This window comes from Taudactylus pleione, unplaced genomic scaffold (assembly GCF_031769625.1).
Source record: "Taudactylus pleione unplaced genomic scaffold, aTauple2 ptg000082l, whole genome shotgun sequence".
Classification (NCBI taxonomy): Eukaryota; Metazoa; Chordata; class Amphibia; order Anura; family Myobatrachidae; genus Taudactylus; species Taudactylus pleione.
In genome coordinates this window covers 7,148,322-7,165,628 of record NW_028284484.1, presented here as the reverse complement: position 1 = coordinate 7,165,628, position 17,307 = coordinate 7,148,322, and positions in this window count along the sequence as shown.

Below are 17,307 nucleotides of genomic sequence, written 5' to 3'. Positions count from 1 at the left end.
TTGTTTATGTACTTTGTAAGGCGCTGCCGAACCCTTGTGGCGCCTTATAAATAAACGATAATAATAATAATAATAATAATAATAATAATAATATATGTGACATGAGGTGTGGCATTATACAAAGGTGCAGCAGTATACAGTGCTGGAAATTTGGTGTGTTTTGATCAGGGATGTGTGGAAAAGGTACACAGGGGAGGCAGTGCCTCACCTGCCATACACCAGAGTTTTGACTATAAAAATGATTAGAATAATACAAAGAAGATATTTATAATATTCTCTTTACATTTTTCTTATAACTTTTATAGTTGAAACTCTGGAATATACCTAGGTATGACAGGAAAGGCTCTGCCTCACCTCACTGCATATCACTGATTACATATTTATATCTATATATATATATATATATATATATATAAGGGGTGAGCGGGTTCAGATTTCTGAAATCCGAACCCACCCGAAGCCCCCCCGATCCGAGGCCGATCCGAGTCAGGCTCGACTTTTCCCGCCTGACTCGGATCTGAAATCGAGGCAATACGTCATCATCCCGCCTTCCGGGTCTCGCGGGTTTTGGACCCTATATCAGGTACCCGCGTCGGCGCCATTTTCTCACTCGGCTGTGGACAGTGAAGAGGGAGGGTGGGAGTTAGGGCTGGCTGGGCTGTGTAGTGTAGTGTTGTAGTATAGTGTAGTGTAGTGCAGTGTAGTGTTGTACTGCGCTGTGCTGCTGTTGTCCATAGGGGCTGGCTGTGTTGTGCTGTGCTGCTGTTGTTAATAGGGGCTGTGTCCACTACTTCAAAGTCCATAGGGGCTGGCTGGACTGTGTTGTGCAGTCAGTTGTCCATAGGGGCTGTGTCCACTCCAAAGTCCTGTGCACTGTCCCAGTCCTAAAGGGGTGCTGTAGTGTTGTCCAGGGGGTGCTCTGTCCATCAGGGGTGCTCCCCCCAAGTGCTAAAAAAAAATAATATTTTTTCTGTGTTTGTGAATTGTGTGCACTGTGGCTGCACGTGCATCAACAAAGGAGCAGCGCCAAGCGTGCGCCTGTGTCCCATAAGTAAAAGGCCGGCTGGCTTGTCTGTTAAAGGGTGCTGTAACCCCCAAAGGGCACTCCAAACAAAATAAAAAAATATATTTTTTTGTGTTTGTGAATTGTGTGCGCAGTAGCCGCACGGGCATCAACAAAGTAGTGCCAAGAGTGCGCCTGTGTCATAAGTAAAGGGCCGGCTGGCTTGACCGTTAAAGGGTGCTGTAACCCCCAAAGTACACTCCAAACAAAAAAATATATATTTTCTGTGTTTGTGAATTGTGTGCGCAGTAGCCGCACGTGCATCAACAAAGTAGTGCCAAGCGTGCGCCTGTGCCCCATAAATAAAGGGCCGGCTGGATTGACCGCTAAAGGGTGCTGTAACCCCCAAAGGGCACTCCAAACAAAATAAAAAAATATATTTTTTTGTGTTTGTGAATTGTGTGCGCAGTAGCCGCACGTGCATCAACAAAGTAGTGCCAAGCGTGCGCCTGTGTCCCATAAATAAAGGGCCAACTGGATTGACCGCTAAAGGGTGCTGTAACCCACAAAGGGCACTCCAAACAAAATAAAAAAAAAATTCTGTGTTTGTGAATTGTGTGCACTGTGGCTGCACGTGCATCAACAAAGGAGCAGCGCCAAGCATGCGCCTGTGTCCCATAAGTAAAGGGCCGGCTGGCTCATTTCTTAAAGGGTGGTGTAACCCACAAAGTGCACTAGTCTCCAACAAAAATAAAAAATTATTTTCTGTGTTTGTGTGCGCCTTTAGCCGCATGTATATATCAATATAACATAAATGGAGGACCAAACTTTCTCCGATAAAAATAAAATAGGGAAAGATCAAGAACCACTTCCTCCTAGTGCTGAAGCTGCTGCCACTAGTCATGACATAGACGATAACATGCCATCAACGTCGTCTGCCAAGGCCGATGCCCAATGTCATAGTAGAGGGCACATACAATCCCAAATGACAAAGTTCAGAAAAATGACCTTGAAAAAAACATTTAAATCATCTGAATAGAAACGTAAACTTGCCAATATGCCATTTACGACACGGAGTGGCAAGGAACGGCTAAGGTCTTTCCCTATGTTCATGACTAGTGGTTCAGCTTCACATGACGATGGAAGCCCTCCCACTAAAAAAATCAAACGAGTTAAGCTGGCAAAAGCACAAATCCCCAAGGAGAGTCCAAGTGTGGTGGCGGTTGCGATGCCTGACCTTCCCAGCACTGGACCGGAAGAGGTGGCTCTTTCCACCATTTGCACGCCCCCTGCAAGTGCTGAAAGGAGCACCCACAGTCCACTTGCTGATATGCAAATTGAAGATGTCACCGTTGAAGTACAACAGGATGAGGATACTGGTGTAGCTGGCACTGAGGAGGAAGTTGGCGAGGAGGATTCTGATGGTGATGTGGTTTGTTTAAATCAGGCTCCGGGGGAGACAGTTGTTGTCCGTGGGATGAAAAAGCCCATCACTGTCATGCCTGGGCAGAAGAACAAACATTACACCTCTTTGGTCTGGCAATATTTCTATCCAAATCAGGACAACAACTGTCTTGCCATATGTACCATATGTAAAGGTGAAATAAGTAGGGGTAGGGACGTTAACCACCTAGGAACATCCTCCCTTATACGGCACCTGCAGCGCGTTCATAAAAAGTTACTGTCAAGTTCAGAAACTTTGGCTAAGACCGTAAGCAGTCCAGGGACACCTAAATCCCTTTTTCCTGTTTTATCCAAGGAATCGGTGGATGAGGAGGATGAGGACGACATCTTGCCTCCGTAGAGCCAGTTTGTGCAGGGACACATTAATTGCCAGCTTGTTTTGTGGGGGCCCAAACGAACCAATCATTTCAGCCACAGTCATGTGGCAGACCCTGGCGCTGAAATGATTGGTTTGTTAAAGTGTGCATGTCCTATTTATACAACATAAGGGTGCGTGGGAGGGCCCAAGGACAATTCCATCTTGCACCTCTTTTTTTTCTTTGCAGTATGTACTGTTTGGGGCCTAGTTTTTCAAACTGCCATCCTGTCTGCCACTGCAGTGTCACTCCTAGATGGGCCACGTGTTTGTGCCGCCCACTCGTGTCGCTTAGCATAGTCATCCAGCTACCTCGGTGCAATCTTTTGGCCATAAAAACAATATTGTGAGGTGTGAGGTGTTCAGAATAGACTGTAAATGAGTGGAAATGAAGGTTATTGAGGTTAATTATTGTATAGGAGCAGAAAACCCCACAAATTCTGTGATTTAAGCTGTTTTTATGCTTTTTTTTCCAAAAAATACAGATCCAAAACACAAAACCCAGGACCCAAAACACGGAAGGGTGGTTTTGGCAAAACCAATCCAGATCCAAAACACGAAGAAAGATCCAGATCCAAAACCAAAACACAAAAAGTGGCCGGTGCACACCCCTAATATATATATATATATATATATATATATATATATATATATATGTATATATATATATATATGTATATATATATATATAAGACTGGCAGAGGATCGGCACTCCAATTGTCAATTACAGCAAATCACCAGGTGCCCTCCAATAGGATTATAAGTAGATAATAAAAAGAGACACGGCGGCACTCACGGTTTTTAGAGAAATAAGGACAACAGGCCACTTAGATTCAATGTTTCCATACCGAAACGTTGAATCTAAGTGGGCTGTTGTCCTTATTTCTCTTAAAACCGTGAGTGCCGCCGTGTCTCTTTTTATTTTATATATATATATATATATATAAACCTTGTACTTGTATCAAGTCCCTGTCCATTGAATTGTGTGCAAACAATTGCTAACTGTAGTAGCAGTGTTGCGTGTTTCTGTGAACCTGCCCGATCCCCAGATGACCGTGAACTCTGTAAATAATTCACCAGCCTCAATGAGGAATCATCAAGTGTGTCTAGTCTGACTAACACTCGCATGGTTCTTGTGAAAACAAAATGATTAACTATGTCCTCTGAATTCTGAGTAGTTGCACTTGTGTGTCGTTTCCTCCTACAGTATTTTTTGCAGTTTGGACCCTTTAATCACAGCAGAAATATCTCCTAACTACCACAAACATAATACTTTAGAAGCTTGCTGTAATGAGCCAATTAAGGTTTATTGTCTTGCACCATATAAATTGCAAATGAGCTGGTATATGCAAGCACTAGTCATTCCTCTCCTGTTGGCTACGATTTGGATTTGGAAGGAGCTGACGGTGAGCGATGTGTTATGTAAAGATAATAATAGAAAGCCTCTATATCTGCTGTTTTGTGACAAGTGTCTCTACGCTGAAAAAAGGAACTGTGTGTGGGGATCATTACATTGCATCTGAAGAGCAGACTTCAGCACATGAAATGAGATTACACTTATGCCCTAATTTTTTATCAAGCAGAGATAACACAGATTATCTATCACCACTTATCGCTACAATAGAAGATCCGTTATCGCCACAATTTACTTATGTAAGATCGCTGGCGTAGCTGAGTGTAACTCAGCTGTTCTGGCAATTAGTAAAGGAAATTGTGCAAGTAAATTATCCTGGTGATACTGGCATACTGGCTGGCAGCGGTGTAGCTTACTTGATTCAGACAAACCAATCTGCTGAGAAAAATAAACCCAACACACTCCTCCCACACTGACTGGGAACTTACACCTGCAAAACAGAAACATAGGGAAACGGACCAGCGCACACTCCCCACATGTGAATGTTTAGGGCAATGAACTTGAAGAAGGCAGAGAAGCCTTTTCGTGCTTTTGCATAAAAATTGTTCTGGTCTGCGGCAGGGATCTAGAGGTGTCATTTGCAGAGTAGAGTTCACCCCACAGTCACCTTTCTTGCACAAGTGCGGTTTTCTGCACTGCATTATAGCTGTGAAAAGCACACAATGCCCGTCCACACTGCTCCTACGCTAACTACCAGATAATATGTTCAACCCACTCTAGCAAACAACAGAAAGCGCAAGGACCCCAATAACAGTAGCTGATCACTAACAGTTGTGCAACTTCAAACTATGGCTGCTGTAGTGTACTGTACTACACTACTCCAACTGCTTAACAATCCTATCACAGTTACAATACAATAACAATGCAGACACAGGGAACACAGGCCCTGATTCAGGGCCGGACGCTCTGACAGAGCGCTCGCTCTGAATCAGGGCCGTCCCAGCTCCTTTTTGGAGCGGCCTCCTGGCCGCTCGCATAGCTGTGGGTGACCACCCACAGCTATAGCGAGCGGCCAAAATGATGGTCGCGATGGTCAAGACCATCGTGACCATCGGGCTTGCGACGAGACCCTGCGGTAGGGTCTCATGGCCGCAAGCCCAGGAGTGCTTTTGGCTCTATCAGAGCCAAAAGCACTCCCACTGACATCACTAGTGATGTCAGTGGGGCCGGACCCAGATGGTAGGCGTTCCCATGGGAACGCCTCCGTCTGGGCAGCCACGGCCCCCGGCACGCCCACCAAGCAATCACCATCGACAGCACACCCCCTTTGGTGCGAGACCCTTAACGACAGGTCTCGCGCATGTGCACAATGGAGGTGCCTCCGTTGTGCGCATGCGCACCTGGGCAACATCGACCCGCTTGCGAGCGCTCAGCGCTCGCGAGCGGGTCTGAATCAGGCCCACAATGCAGAATAATGAGATAATCAAATAACAATGCACAAAAGGAATTTACCAATAGCCAGGGCGGGATGTATCAGGCATTGAATTTTTTATGCGACCCGTTACTTACCACATACATAGCGGTGCTTATTAATGCCGTACCCATGCACTGTTGATTTGAGATTAAAACCGCAAAGGACAGCTCTTGCGATAAGAGTTGTCCTTTGCAGTTTGAGGACTTCCGAGTTTATGACCCAGGAGTCCCTTTGAGCATGCGCGGCCATTTGTGCAGCACATGCATGAGCTGCAGGGGACACTGGGAGGGATCCTATTGGATCCCTCTGTGGGAATTATGAAAAAAAAAAAGCCCATAGGCTTCTATCAGGCAACACCATCTATAGATGGTATTGTCTATTGGGGTTGGGTATGAATTCCCGGCTGTCGGAATGCTGCTGGCTAAAATACCGACAGCGGCATCCCGACAGCCAGAATCCCGACACCCATAGGAACGAATGGTAAGTGTTTTCCTAACCCCTACCCTAACCCTAACTCCTACCCTAAACCTTACCAGTGGCATCCCTCCCCGCAGTGTCACTTGGTGCGGGGAGGGATGCCGTGCTTGCGCGTCGTCAAAAGGGGAGTGGTCTCGAGGGAAGGGGCATGGCCACATGGCCTGAACCCTGTAGTCCTGACTCCTGTGCTTTTTACTGGGGGTGCCCAGGGGGAGTGCAGGAGGTGCAGACTGCCCTGTGTGCAGTGCCGGTTCACCCACAGTGTCAGGAGCCGAGTGCTGCACTTAATACTACAGTGCAGTACCCAGATCTTGTCACTGAGGGGGAGTCTGCACCTTGGTGTCACCCCTCGGTGGGTGTCACCCAAGTGCAGGCCGCACCTCCCTTGTGACGCCACTGACCCTAACCCTCCCTCCACGGTGCCTAACCCTAACCTCCCTCCCCTAGTGCTTAAACTAACCTTCCCCTCCCCGCACCCTAAACCTAACATCCCCTCCCTTGTGCCTAAACCTATACTCCCCCCATAGTGCCTAAACCTAACCTCCCCATCCCCGCACCCTAATCTTAACACTTCCTCCCCGGTGCCTACCCTAACCCTCCCCTTAGAGCCCCACACCCTAACCTCCCCCTAACACCCCAATACTTACCTATGGGATGCTGACGGTCGGGATACTGGTGCCGGGATCTCGACCTGTCGGGATTTCGGGGCGCCGGTATTTAGACAGTCAGCATCCCACACGTCAGGATGCTGACTACATCCCATCTATTGTGTACAAAATCTGGAAAGTTTAGTTTTCTGGAGCTTGATAGCTATGGGAATTGTGCTTAGTTATGACCCCATTTAGTATATGCAGTCCCCAATCAGTAATGGGACCTGGCTGCTGTGAAACCTTGTTTGCAGAGGAAACCCAGAGGTTTTTTGATGCCAAAAATCCTCTTTCAGTTCTAAGCCATTTTACTTTCTATAGATCTCTATGGACTCCCGGTTTTGATTTGATCAAATAACTCAAGGATCTATGATCACTGTTATATATGTCTGGTTGATAATGGGCCTAATTCAGGGAAGTACGCTATTTCCATTGGTGCTGCTGCAATTTTGCATGCAGAGGAAATGCAAAAATATGCTAATGCCACAGATGCCACCATTTGTATTGAGATGCCCACAGGCGCCATCACAAATCCAAACAACTCTCTGTTTAGCCGACAGATCGAAATCCCGACTGCAGCAGGTAAGTACTGTAACCCTCTCCTCTCCCTACCCTAACCCTCCCTTAGTGGTGCCTAACTCTAACCTCCCCCCTAGTGTCTAACCCTAACCTCCCCCGTTAGTGTGTAAACCTTACCCCCCTTACCCTACCCTAACTCTCCTTGGGGGTGCCTAACCCTAAGTCCCCCTTGGGGTCCCTAAACCTAACCCCCCCGCGCGGCTAAACGCTAAGACACCCGTCCATAGGCAAATGCAGGGGGGTTTCTGTCTGCCTGGAAACCCCCCTCCCCAGCCCACACCATGACCACAATAGAAATAGTAATGTAATAGAATTTTACTAGTGCTGCATGTTCTTCACAGTGTCATAAATGAAATAATTTGCACCACCTGTGGATCTTTTAACATGTAATAGTTAGTAATAAATAACCTGTGCACCAACTAGGAGATCTGGAAAACATTCACTGTGCTGCTATTGAGCCCAATATGTACATATATATGTCCAGGGCAGTGCTAGGTTATTCTGCTGCTCCCCCAGACTCTGGGACTTGCTCTAATACTCTGGAATGGTGCCCACATCTAAAATAAAAACATTCAGCTCAGGCAGGATGGCCCTACTGCCGCATTTAATGGGTTACAGCGATTGCTGGTCCTCTATATGATGGAATTATGACACACAATATACTTTGTATGACGCATATTAGAGCTGGTTAAGTGCTAATTTTACCCTCTTCAAGGACTAGCCACACTCACTCTAAAATCAAGCATTTGGAAACCCCTCTTTAGAAATCCTGCGTTTGCCACTGCCGGCTTACTTTTGTTCGGTATGCCGGGTGTCGGGATTTTGTGGTGGGGCTAATGATAGGCGTCGGGATATTGACGCCTATCTTTAGTCCCATGTCGGGATGTCAGTGTCGGGATATCGTCGCGTGGGATAGCGCCTGCCGGTATCCTGACTGCATCCCGCGCAAACTTCTCTCAAAATTGAGTATATTCAGTAATGCCTCTAGGGCTGTTTGTCTGAACAGCCGAGGTGTGCAGTAATGAAGATCAATAATCTACTGTCTGCACAATATTCCATTTATAATGCTGTATTTGCAAACTGACTATGTACAGTGCATCCGGAAAGTATTCACATCGCTTCACTTTTTCCACATTTTGTTATGTTACAGCCTTATTCCAGAAAGGGCTGGGAGATGGATACCTTGGGCATGATAATGGAATGGTAGTTCACCTCCATTTAGAAGAACGGTGTGAGTATGCAGTTCGTGATATTGCATTATGGGGTCATTCTTTCTGTGCCACCATACTTTGTTTGTCTTTCTTTCTTCTCCTGTCAAATAATTCATTTATAGTTAAAATAGTTTATTTCATTTTAAAGCTGACCTTCCTTTTCCATTACACAAGTCTCAGTGTCGTTATTTATTATGGTTATGTTTGATGGTTTACCCTGCACTGTCGGGGGGCACTCATCAGGGGATGGGGAGTTTATGCAATCTCAGCCAGACACGATTCTTTGTAAATTTACCTCCAGGTCTCACACGGTCACTGTGGGCTGGGGCAGTATAAGAGAGCACGGAGCCAATGTGCTGACTTTGTGCCAGAGTCTACTGCGCATGCGCAGGTCTCCAGGAACATGGTGCCCGCATTAGTATGATACTATGAGGGGAGAAAGCAGAATGTTTTTTTTACAAGTTACAAGGATGGGATAGGGCAGAATGTGCTTTTAAAGAGGGATAGGGCAAAAGTGGGGAGATGAGAGGAAGTGTTGCTACAGGAGGGAGATTGGAGGATATGTTGCTACAGGAGGGAGATGGAGAATATATGTTGCTATATAGATGAGCAAGGGAATATGTTATTACATAAGTGTGAGGGGAATGTGTTACAGTGGATGCTAGGGAGGAATGTGTTATACAGTATTATAGAGGTAAGTGGGCAATATGTTACCAAAGAGATATGGGGGTTTACAACAGAGGTAATAAGGGTGGAAGTGTTACAACAGAGAGGACGTGAGAGGAAAATGTTTTAAGGGGAAGAGTTGTGGATTGCTCCCTATATGATGTAACCACATCCTCTATATGTGATGGCCATACCGCATCCAGTGGCTTTGCAGTACACACACTGAACCCAAGGGAACTTTTCAACAATGTTGAGATTTATAACAAAACTGCAAAAAGGATCTTCTCTTCCTGTAATATGGTTTATATATTTTAAATGCATAAGCAAAGTAAGTTCTAGCCACTTAAAATAAGTACTATGTCCCAATGAGGTCCTTGGACCAAAAGAGTGTGGGAACCCCTGCTTTAAACTAGGGATGTGCAGGCTCGGATTAGTTTGAATTTCCCCGCCAAATTCAGATTTTTCCCGCCAAAAATCAGGTCTCAGAAAGAGGCAAAACTTCATCTTTCATGGACAAGCATCATCTTTCATGGACTTTTGTCCAGGAATGATGACGTTTGCCTCTTTCTGAGACCCAATTTTTGGCGGGAGAAAAAAAAATCAGAATTTGGCGGGAAAATCCGAAATAATCCGAGCCTGCACATCCCTACTTTAAACACCTGAAGAAGGATATTAGTATTGTCCTACATATGAATATGCAACTTGTCCCATATCAAACATTTACCTTGTCAACATACTTATTTAACCTATTGTATCATGCTCATACTTGCTGACATTCTGTCTGCCCCCTCGGGAGACGGCAGCCAGGTTGGCACAGCCTGGAGTAGTGAGGGGGTGTGGCGTGGCATCTGTGGGCAGTGCAGGGGCTGTGCCTGCATGATTGCATAATCGTGGCAACACATCCGCTATACAATGCCAATATTAACGGCATTGTAAGGTGGGGGATGGGGCTACGATGACGCGATTCAGCGCAGATCGAGTCATTGGCTTCACAGGACCAGCCACATGTACTTGGTATATAAACCTATGAAGAGTGCCCCCAAAAAGGAATCACTCTCTTTATTAGCCTCTACTAATTTAGTTTTTCTGAGTACTATAAAGAATGTACTGCTAAAAAAAAATTCCACATATAAAACATGTGAACATGTAGAAGTATAAATTAAAATCTGAAAATGAAAATATACCATTTAATAAATTGGCTAATGTTGCATTACATATAAAGAGTGCAATCAAAAATGAATCCTTTATTATCCTTTATTTGTTTTTTTTTCAATACATTTTATTTGGTTCCAGGGAGCACCAAAGTGATAACTAATATGATATTATACCCCTGGCTAGATGTTGGTCTTCTAAGATACAATGTGATTATCACTATTCTGTGCAGAATCTTTCCCTTGGTGCATTCAATATTCTTTAAAGTACACATTGGGGCTGATTCGGAGTTGGGAGCAAACCAGTGGGGCAGATTTAAAATGTGAAGAGAGATTAATAGTTTGGAGGGGCATGTCCAAGATGAACTGTAAATTGCAGTGTAAAAATAAAGCTGTACAGCATTTCTGGGCTACATGCAAAGCAGTCAGTATTTACCCTGCATGCAAATAAATAAATTAAGTAATGTATTTGCATTCCTTGCACTGCACTGGTTTGTCCATTTGAAAAGCCTAATTATCTAAACACTCAGGGGCCTATTCATCATGAGGAGTACGATAGGACCCCTTTGCAGTAGCGTCACAAGGGGGGTGCGGGTGGTGCGGGCCGCACCCGGGTGTCTCCTGCCGAGGGGTGACACCAAGGTGCAGACTCACACTCTGGTGACAGGAGCCGGGTACTGCACTGTAGAATTACGTGCAGCACTCGGCTCCTGTCACAGTGAGGAAGCCAGCACTAGTCCCCGGGGGCAGCCCGCACCTCCTGGACCCCCCGGAGACACTAAAAACGGGGTTCGGGTATGTGGCCCCATCTTCACATGCGAGGCCACGCCCACTTGTCCCAAGGTCCCGCCCCCTTTCTCCGGCGCGCGCGGCTGCGCCGCGCTCATTCTCATACACCCGCACCGGGTGCAACTAAAGGTAAGGACGCCACTACCCCTTTGGTATTCAGCAAACTCCAAAAAATTTCACTTTGCTGCCGAGAACAAGCGCCATCTTCAGCGCACTCCGGGTCACGATGACCTGGAGTGCGCTGCTAGCCGGCCGATTGGTCCGGCTTCAGTGGCGCTTGGAGATGACGTCATCTCCAAGCGTCCACTTTCACTCCGCAAAAGCCGGGTCTATGCAGACCCAACTGCGGTGTGAGCGGCGCTGACTCAGGAATATCCCGAGTCAGCGCCGGCAAAATTCCGGGTCTGATCCGGATAGGAACTTTGGGCCTGATTCAGACCCACTCGCGAGCGGCTGTACGCTCGCAAGTGGGTCGATGGTCTGCACTGAGCATGCGCACGACGGAGGGAGCTCCGTCGTGCGCATGCGCCAGACACGACGAGCGAAGGACTTTCCTTCGCTCGTTGTGTCCGATCAAAGGGGGCGTGCTGTCAATGTTGATTGACAGCACGCCCCCTTTGGTGGGCGTGCCGGGGGCGTGCCTCCCTGACGGGGGCGTTCCCACGGGAACGCCTCCCGTCAGAAGCCGGCCCACTGACATCACTAGTGATGTCAGTGGGAGTGATTTTGGCTCTGATAGAGCCAAAATCACTCCGGAGCTTGCGGTTGAAAACCTCAACCGCAGGCTCCGGCTCGCAATTTCGATGGTCGCGATGGTAACGACCATCGCGGCCATCAAAATGCACGCTCGTATAGCCTGTGGGTGGTGACCCACAGCTATACGAGCGTCCAGGAGGACGCTCCATGAAAAAGGAGCCCGGCCCTCATACAGAGCGTGCGCTCTGCTCAGAGCGTACGGCTCTGAATGAGGGCCTTTGTTCCAACTCCGGGTCAGACCCGGCATTTAGGTGGAAAAGGGGTATAATGCAGCTACAGAAGTTGCTGCGATACTAACCACGGGGACAACTGCTTTTCGGAGCAGTTGTCCCTTCACCGGAGCAATGATGAATTGCTCTGGTGTCACTTTTCCCTCGCTGCGATTTGGATACTTACTGTAAGTATCCTTCGCAGCGAGTTCCAAACTTCATCATCGGAGGCCATACAACCTTCGATGATGAATAGGCCCTCAAACTGCTGTTTCTGCATATTTAAGGGCAGAACTAGACCCCATTCACACTTGCAGCAATTACCCGGGTTATTGCACATGAACATGCAGCAAATAGGGATACTGTGCAATGTGAAAGGGCCAGGCTGAAATAAGCCGGGTCAAGCATTTCAACCCTGACTCAGGTCCCGTTCACTGTATAGGGAGAGCCAGCGCCAGCTCATCCTGTGATGCTGATGACGTCATCACCCCTGAATTAATGCCAGTCTGAAATGGGTCTCAGCCGGGTTGCAAATGGATGGGCACGTGAACATAATCCCAGGTGCGACCCGGCATTCAAAGAGGTATTAGTTGTACCTATAAGGAAAGCAGCTACTTTCCATCTGCTTCTGCAGCATCCGCCCCCTAATGTTCTATGGTTACGTTATTTAACTAGATTTGCAAAGAGAAATTTTGCGGATCTTGCCTACGTGCGCTTACGCCCTTAAACTCTTATTTGCTGACCTATGCATCTGCATCTGCCCCCCTACTAGGAGGACTGCCGCTGCACTCTGATGCCTCAATACCAGTTGTATCCTATCTGTATAAAATAAATAATTGGTAGTAATTTAGACAATGAATAGATCTTTCATATCTAGGTATTATCTATTATTGCTTTGTGCTATTAAACATTTTATAATTAATGTATTTTTCTTGATTAACCCATTTTTACACACACAAAAAGAAAGAGCATTTCTGCACAGTAATATTGACTCTTCCAGCAATTATATGCTTTAGGAATTGAGTAAAAAGGGGCCTGCAATTACCCATGAGACATTACCTTGCTCCTAATTGTAATCTGTCTAACATGGAACCGAATGAGCTGTAAGTGGTATAAAAAGGCAATAAGCAAGGACCAATTAGCAGCATAATTTGACTCATGCTGGTCTAGTCAATAATACAGCATTGATGAGCTCATTTTGTGTTCATTGGAAGAGAAGACATTACTGAAATGTATCACAAAGCCGGGCACTGCTTTTTACATTTAGCTACCAGTGGCTCTCCAGCTTAGAGAGCACTGGGGGCGATTCAGACCCGGACGCTAAGCTGCGCTCTCACGCAGCCAAAAGGGGCCGGGTATGCAAATGCTGCGCTCGCACTGTCTGTTGGAAGGACACCCAGGGCTGCCAAGAGAAATCTTGGGCCCCGGTACAGCAACTACATGGGGCCCCCTGGAGGGGGTGTGGCCACAGCATGGTGGGGGCATACCCGCAAATAATAAGTATCCCCCGAATGTGTACAGGCAGGGACCACAACAGATATAACTGCTGCAGTCTCCTGTTGTTGCTTGCAAAAGCAGCCCCTAAGGTTTTCATGGGGGCTGCTTTTTAGCAAAATTTACCAAGCTCCAGCATGTAATGCACACAAGAGCTTGGCCCCAGTAGCTAATGGTGCGAGCCTGTTACAGCCCATAGGCTAAATTTTGCCAAAAGTAACGAGACTGCACGCTCTACTCGCGCATGCATGGTCAAAAGACCGCCCATGTGTGACTAGCTCCCAAACTGGCAGTGAAGGAATTGCAAATGCAATCCCTTCACTATTCACATACCAAAAAGTGTATTATATAATACATTCGGGCGAATAATAATTTGTTATTGCCGCAAATAGAGACAATAAGTAATTATAATAATTATTGGGTTTGACACCATATATAACATACAGGAAATCCTTCCTAAACAGAAAATATTTGTATGTTACTTTTCATGAAGGAAGCAAGCATTTCCTTATAAAAAAGAACAGTAACGTCATGCAGAAATCAGTGCTGTCTAGTTGAATGCTTACTTTATTAGAAGGTATGATGTTACCTTACTCACAAAGTGGGGGAGAGGGACGGACAGAGTATGGCAGTATGTGGGGGCTAGGGTGTATGGCAGAATGGTGGGGGGTTTGGCAGTATAGGAGGAGAGTCTGGAAGCATGGAGGGTGGTATGGCAGTATAGGAGGAGAGTCTGGAAGCATGGAGGGTGGTATGGCAGTATAGGAGGAGAGTGACAGCATGGAGGGTGGTATGGCAGTATAGGAGGAGAGTGACAGCATGGAGGGTGGTATGGCAGTATAGGAGGGGAGTCTGACAGCATGGAGGGTGGTATGGCAGTATAGGAGGAGAGTGACAGCATGGAGGGTGGTATGCCAGTATAGGAGGAGAGTGACAGCTTGGAGGGTTGAATGGCAGTATAGGAGGAGAGTGACAGCATGGAGGGTGGTATGCCAGTATAGGAGGGAAGTCTGACAGCATGGAGGGTGGTATGGCAGTATAGGAGGAGAGTGACAGCATGGAGGGTGGTATGGCAGTATAGGAGGAGAGTCTGACAGCATGGAGGGTGGTTTGGCAGTATAGGAGGAGAGTGACAGCATGGAGGGTGGTATGGCAGTATAGGAGGGGAGTCTGACAGCATGGAGGGTGGTATGACAGTATAGGAGGAGAGTGACAGCATGGAGGGTGGTATGGTAGTATAGGAGGAGAGTGACAGCATGGAGGGTGATATGGCAGTATAGGAGGGGAGTCTAACAGCATGGAGGGTGGTATGGCAGTATAGGAGGAGTCTGACAGCATGGAGTGTGGTATGGCAGTATAGGAGGAGAGTGACAGCATGGAGGGTGGTATGCCAGTATAGGAGAGTCTGGAAGCATGGAGGGTGGTATGGCAGTATAGGAGGAGTCTGACAGCATGTAGGGTGGTATGGCAGTATAGGAGGAGAATGACAGCATGGAGGGTGGTATGCCAGTATAGGAGGAGAGTCTGGAAGCATGGAGGGTAGTATGGCAGTATAGGAGGAGAGTGACAGCATGGAAGGTGGTATGGCAGTATAGGAGGAGAGTGACAGCATGGAGGGTGGTATGGCAGTATAGGCGGGGAGTCTGACAGCATGGAGGGTGGTATGGCAGTATAGGAGGAGAGTGACAGCTTGGAGGGTTGAATGGCAGTATAGAAGGAGAGTGACAGCATGGAGGGTGGTATGGCAGTATAGGAGGAGAGTGACAGCATGGAGGGTGGTATGGCAGTATAGGAGGGGAGTCTGACAGCATGGAGGGTGGTATGGCAGTATAGGAGGAGAGTGACAGCATGGAGGGTGGTATGGCAGTATAGGAGGGGAGTCTGACAGCATGGCAGTATAGGAGGAGAGTGACAGCATGGAGGGTGGTATGGCAGTATAGGAGGGGAGTCTGACAGCATGGAGGGTGGTATGGCAGTATAGGAGGGGAGTCTGACAGCATGGAGGGTGTTATGGCAGTATGAGTATCAGCAAGAAAGCAGCGAGAGAGGAAAGGGGGTGTCTGGAAGCAGAGTAACTGGAAGCAGGGAGAGATAGGTGGGTGGGGAGGTGTATGGAGGCAGATAAGGGGTGTGTCTGTGGGGTACTGTTTGGGCACAGGGGGAGTGAGATGGTGTCTGTAAATGGGACAAAAACACCTGTCCTCACAGTATATTAACTAGCACAGATAGTATTAGTGTAATGAAGGCACTTACCTCATTTGCATGTATAGTGATCAGTGGAACCCAGGGATGAGGCCAGGATCCCTACCTCAGACCCGCACTCTGCTCAGAAAATTGTGATGTACGCCGCTGACCCTAGAACTGCAGTGAGGGTGGAGCAGGGCATTCCTGCTGCCGCTCTGCCTCCATATCAGCAGTGTCATGTGGCAGGACACGGGGCGGGGGTCTCTGGATTCCTTTGCAGGTGCCGAGGGGATTCAGGTAAGTAAAAGCTGCGGCTGGGTGAGACACTTGCGAGATGATGATGTCATCATCGCGCAAGATCAGAGGCTCCGCGGCGCCTGTGTATGTGGTCACTGTTTACTAAATAGGAGGGAGGAGAGCACATAAACATACTGGAAAGCTCCCCCCTGTGGTGGTATAGTTGATAATTATAAGAAACTATTTGAAATGAATGCTAAAAAAAATACTTTAGACGGCCGAGTACTGGTGTGCTCCGGGCCCCCCTGGCATGCCTGGGCCTGGGTAAATTGTACCCGCTCCACCCCCCCTCTCGGCGCCCCTGAGGACACCCTCTATGCCGTTGAGAGCGATGGAGGAGCGAACGTACACTAGGATAAAGACGTCCACCTTTCTTTGTTAGCACACGTCATCTCCAGGAAGAGTGTGATTAATCAGTTACATCGAGAGCCATCGGAGCTGCACGCAGCGCTTGAGGTAGTCCCTACTCCACCACAAGCACTGCGATCAGTGCTGTCTAAAATACAACTAAGTGACGTGTACAATGACGCTTCTTTGACACGCCTGCGTTCGCACATCCACTCCCCCGTTCACAAGCAATTTCCCTTGTTACCACCCACAAACGGCGCTATCTGTCACTCAAAGTAGCATCCAGTTTGTGTACTACGAGTGCACAATTCCCGAGCGCAGTGAGTGACTTGCGCATGCACATATTGACACATACGCATGCACAAACGAGCGATTATCACCCATAGCGTGCGTCTGCGGCTTAGCGTCCTAGTCTGAATCAGGCCCACTGTCTGCTATTGGAGGTGCTGTAATCCACAGCATGCTGAGTATTACAGCCACAGGGCAACTAAATACGACCCTGCAATTCCCACACTCAAATTGCTGGCACGCCAAGAGAACAGGGGGTCACTGGACTGGAGTAAAGTTACCAGAATTGGGACCTGCTGCAGACCAGGTGAAAACAATTCATATCCTTGAAAATGGTAATGTCAACACAACAGGTAGATTGGTGAAGATCGAAGGGTATTAGAGTTCACATGCAGAAGTGGTTATTCAGGCCACAATGAGGACGAGAATCGGGGAAGTGCAGAAATCCCGACATGATTAGGTAATCGCTCAAACAGGAAGATCAGACTGACAGGCAGGAGTGGAAATACAGGAGACAATTGAAGGAAATTGCCCCCCGGCACCAGCCCTGAAGGGGCACTC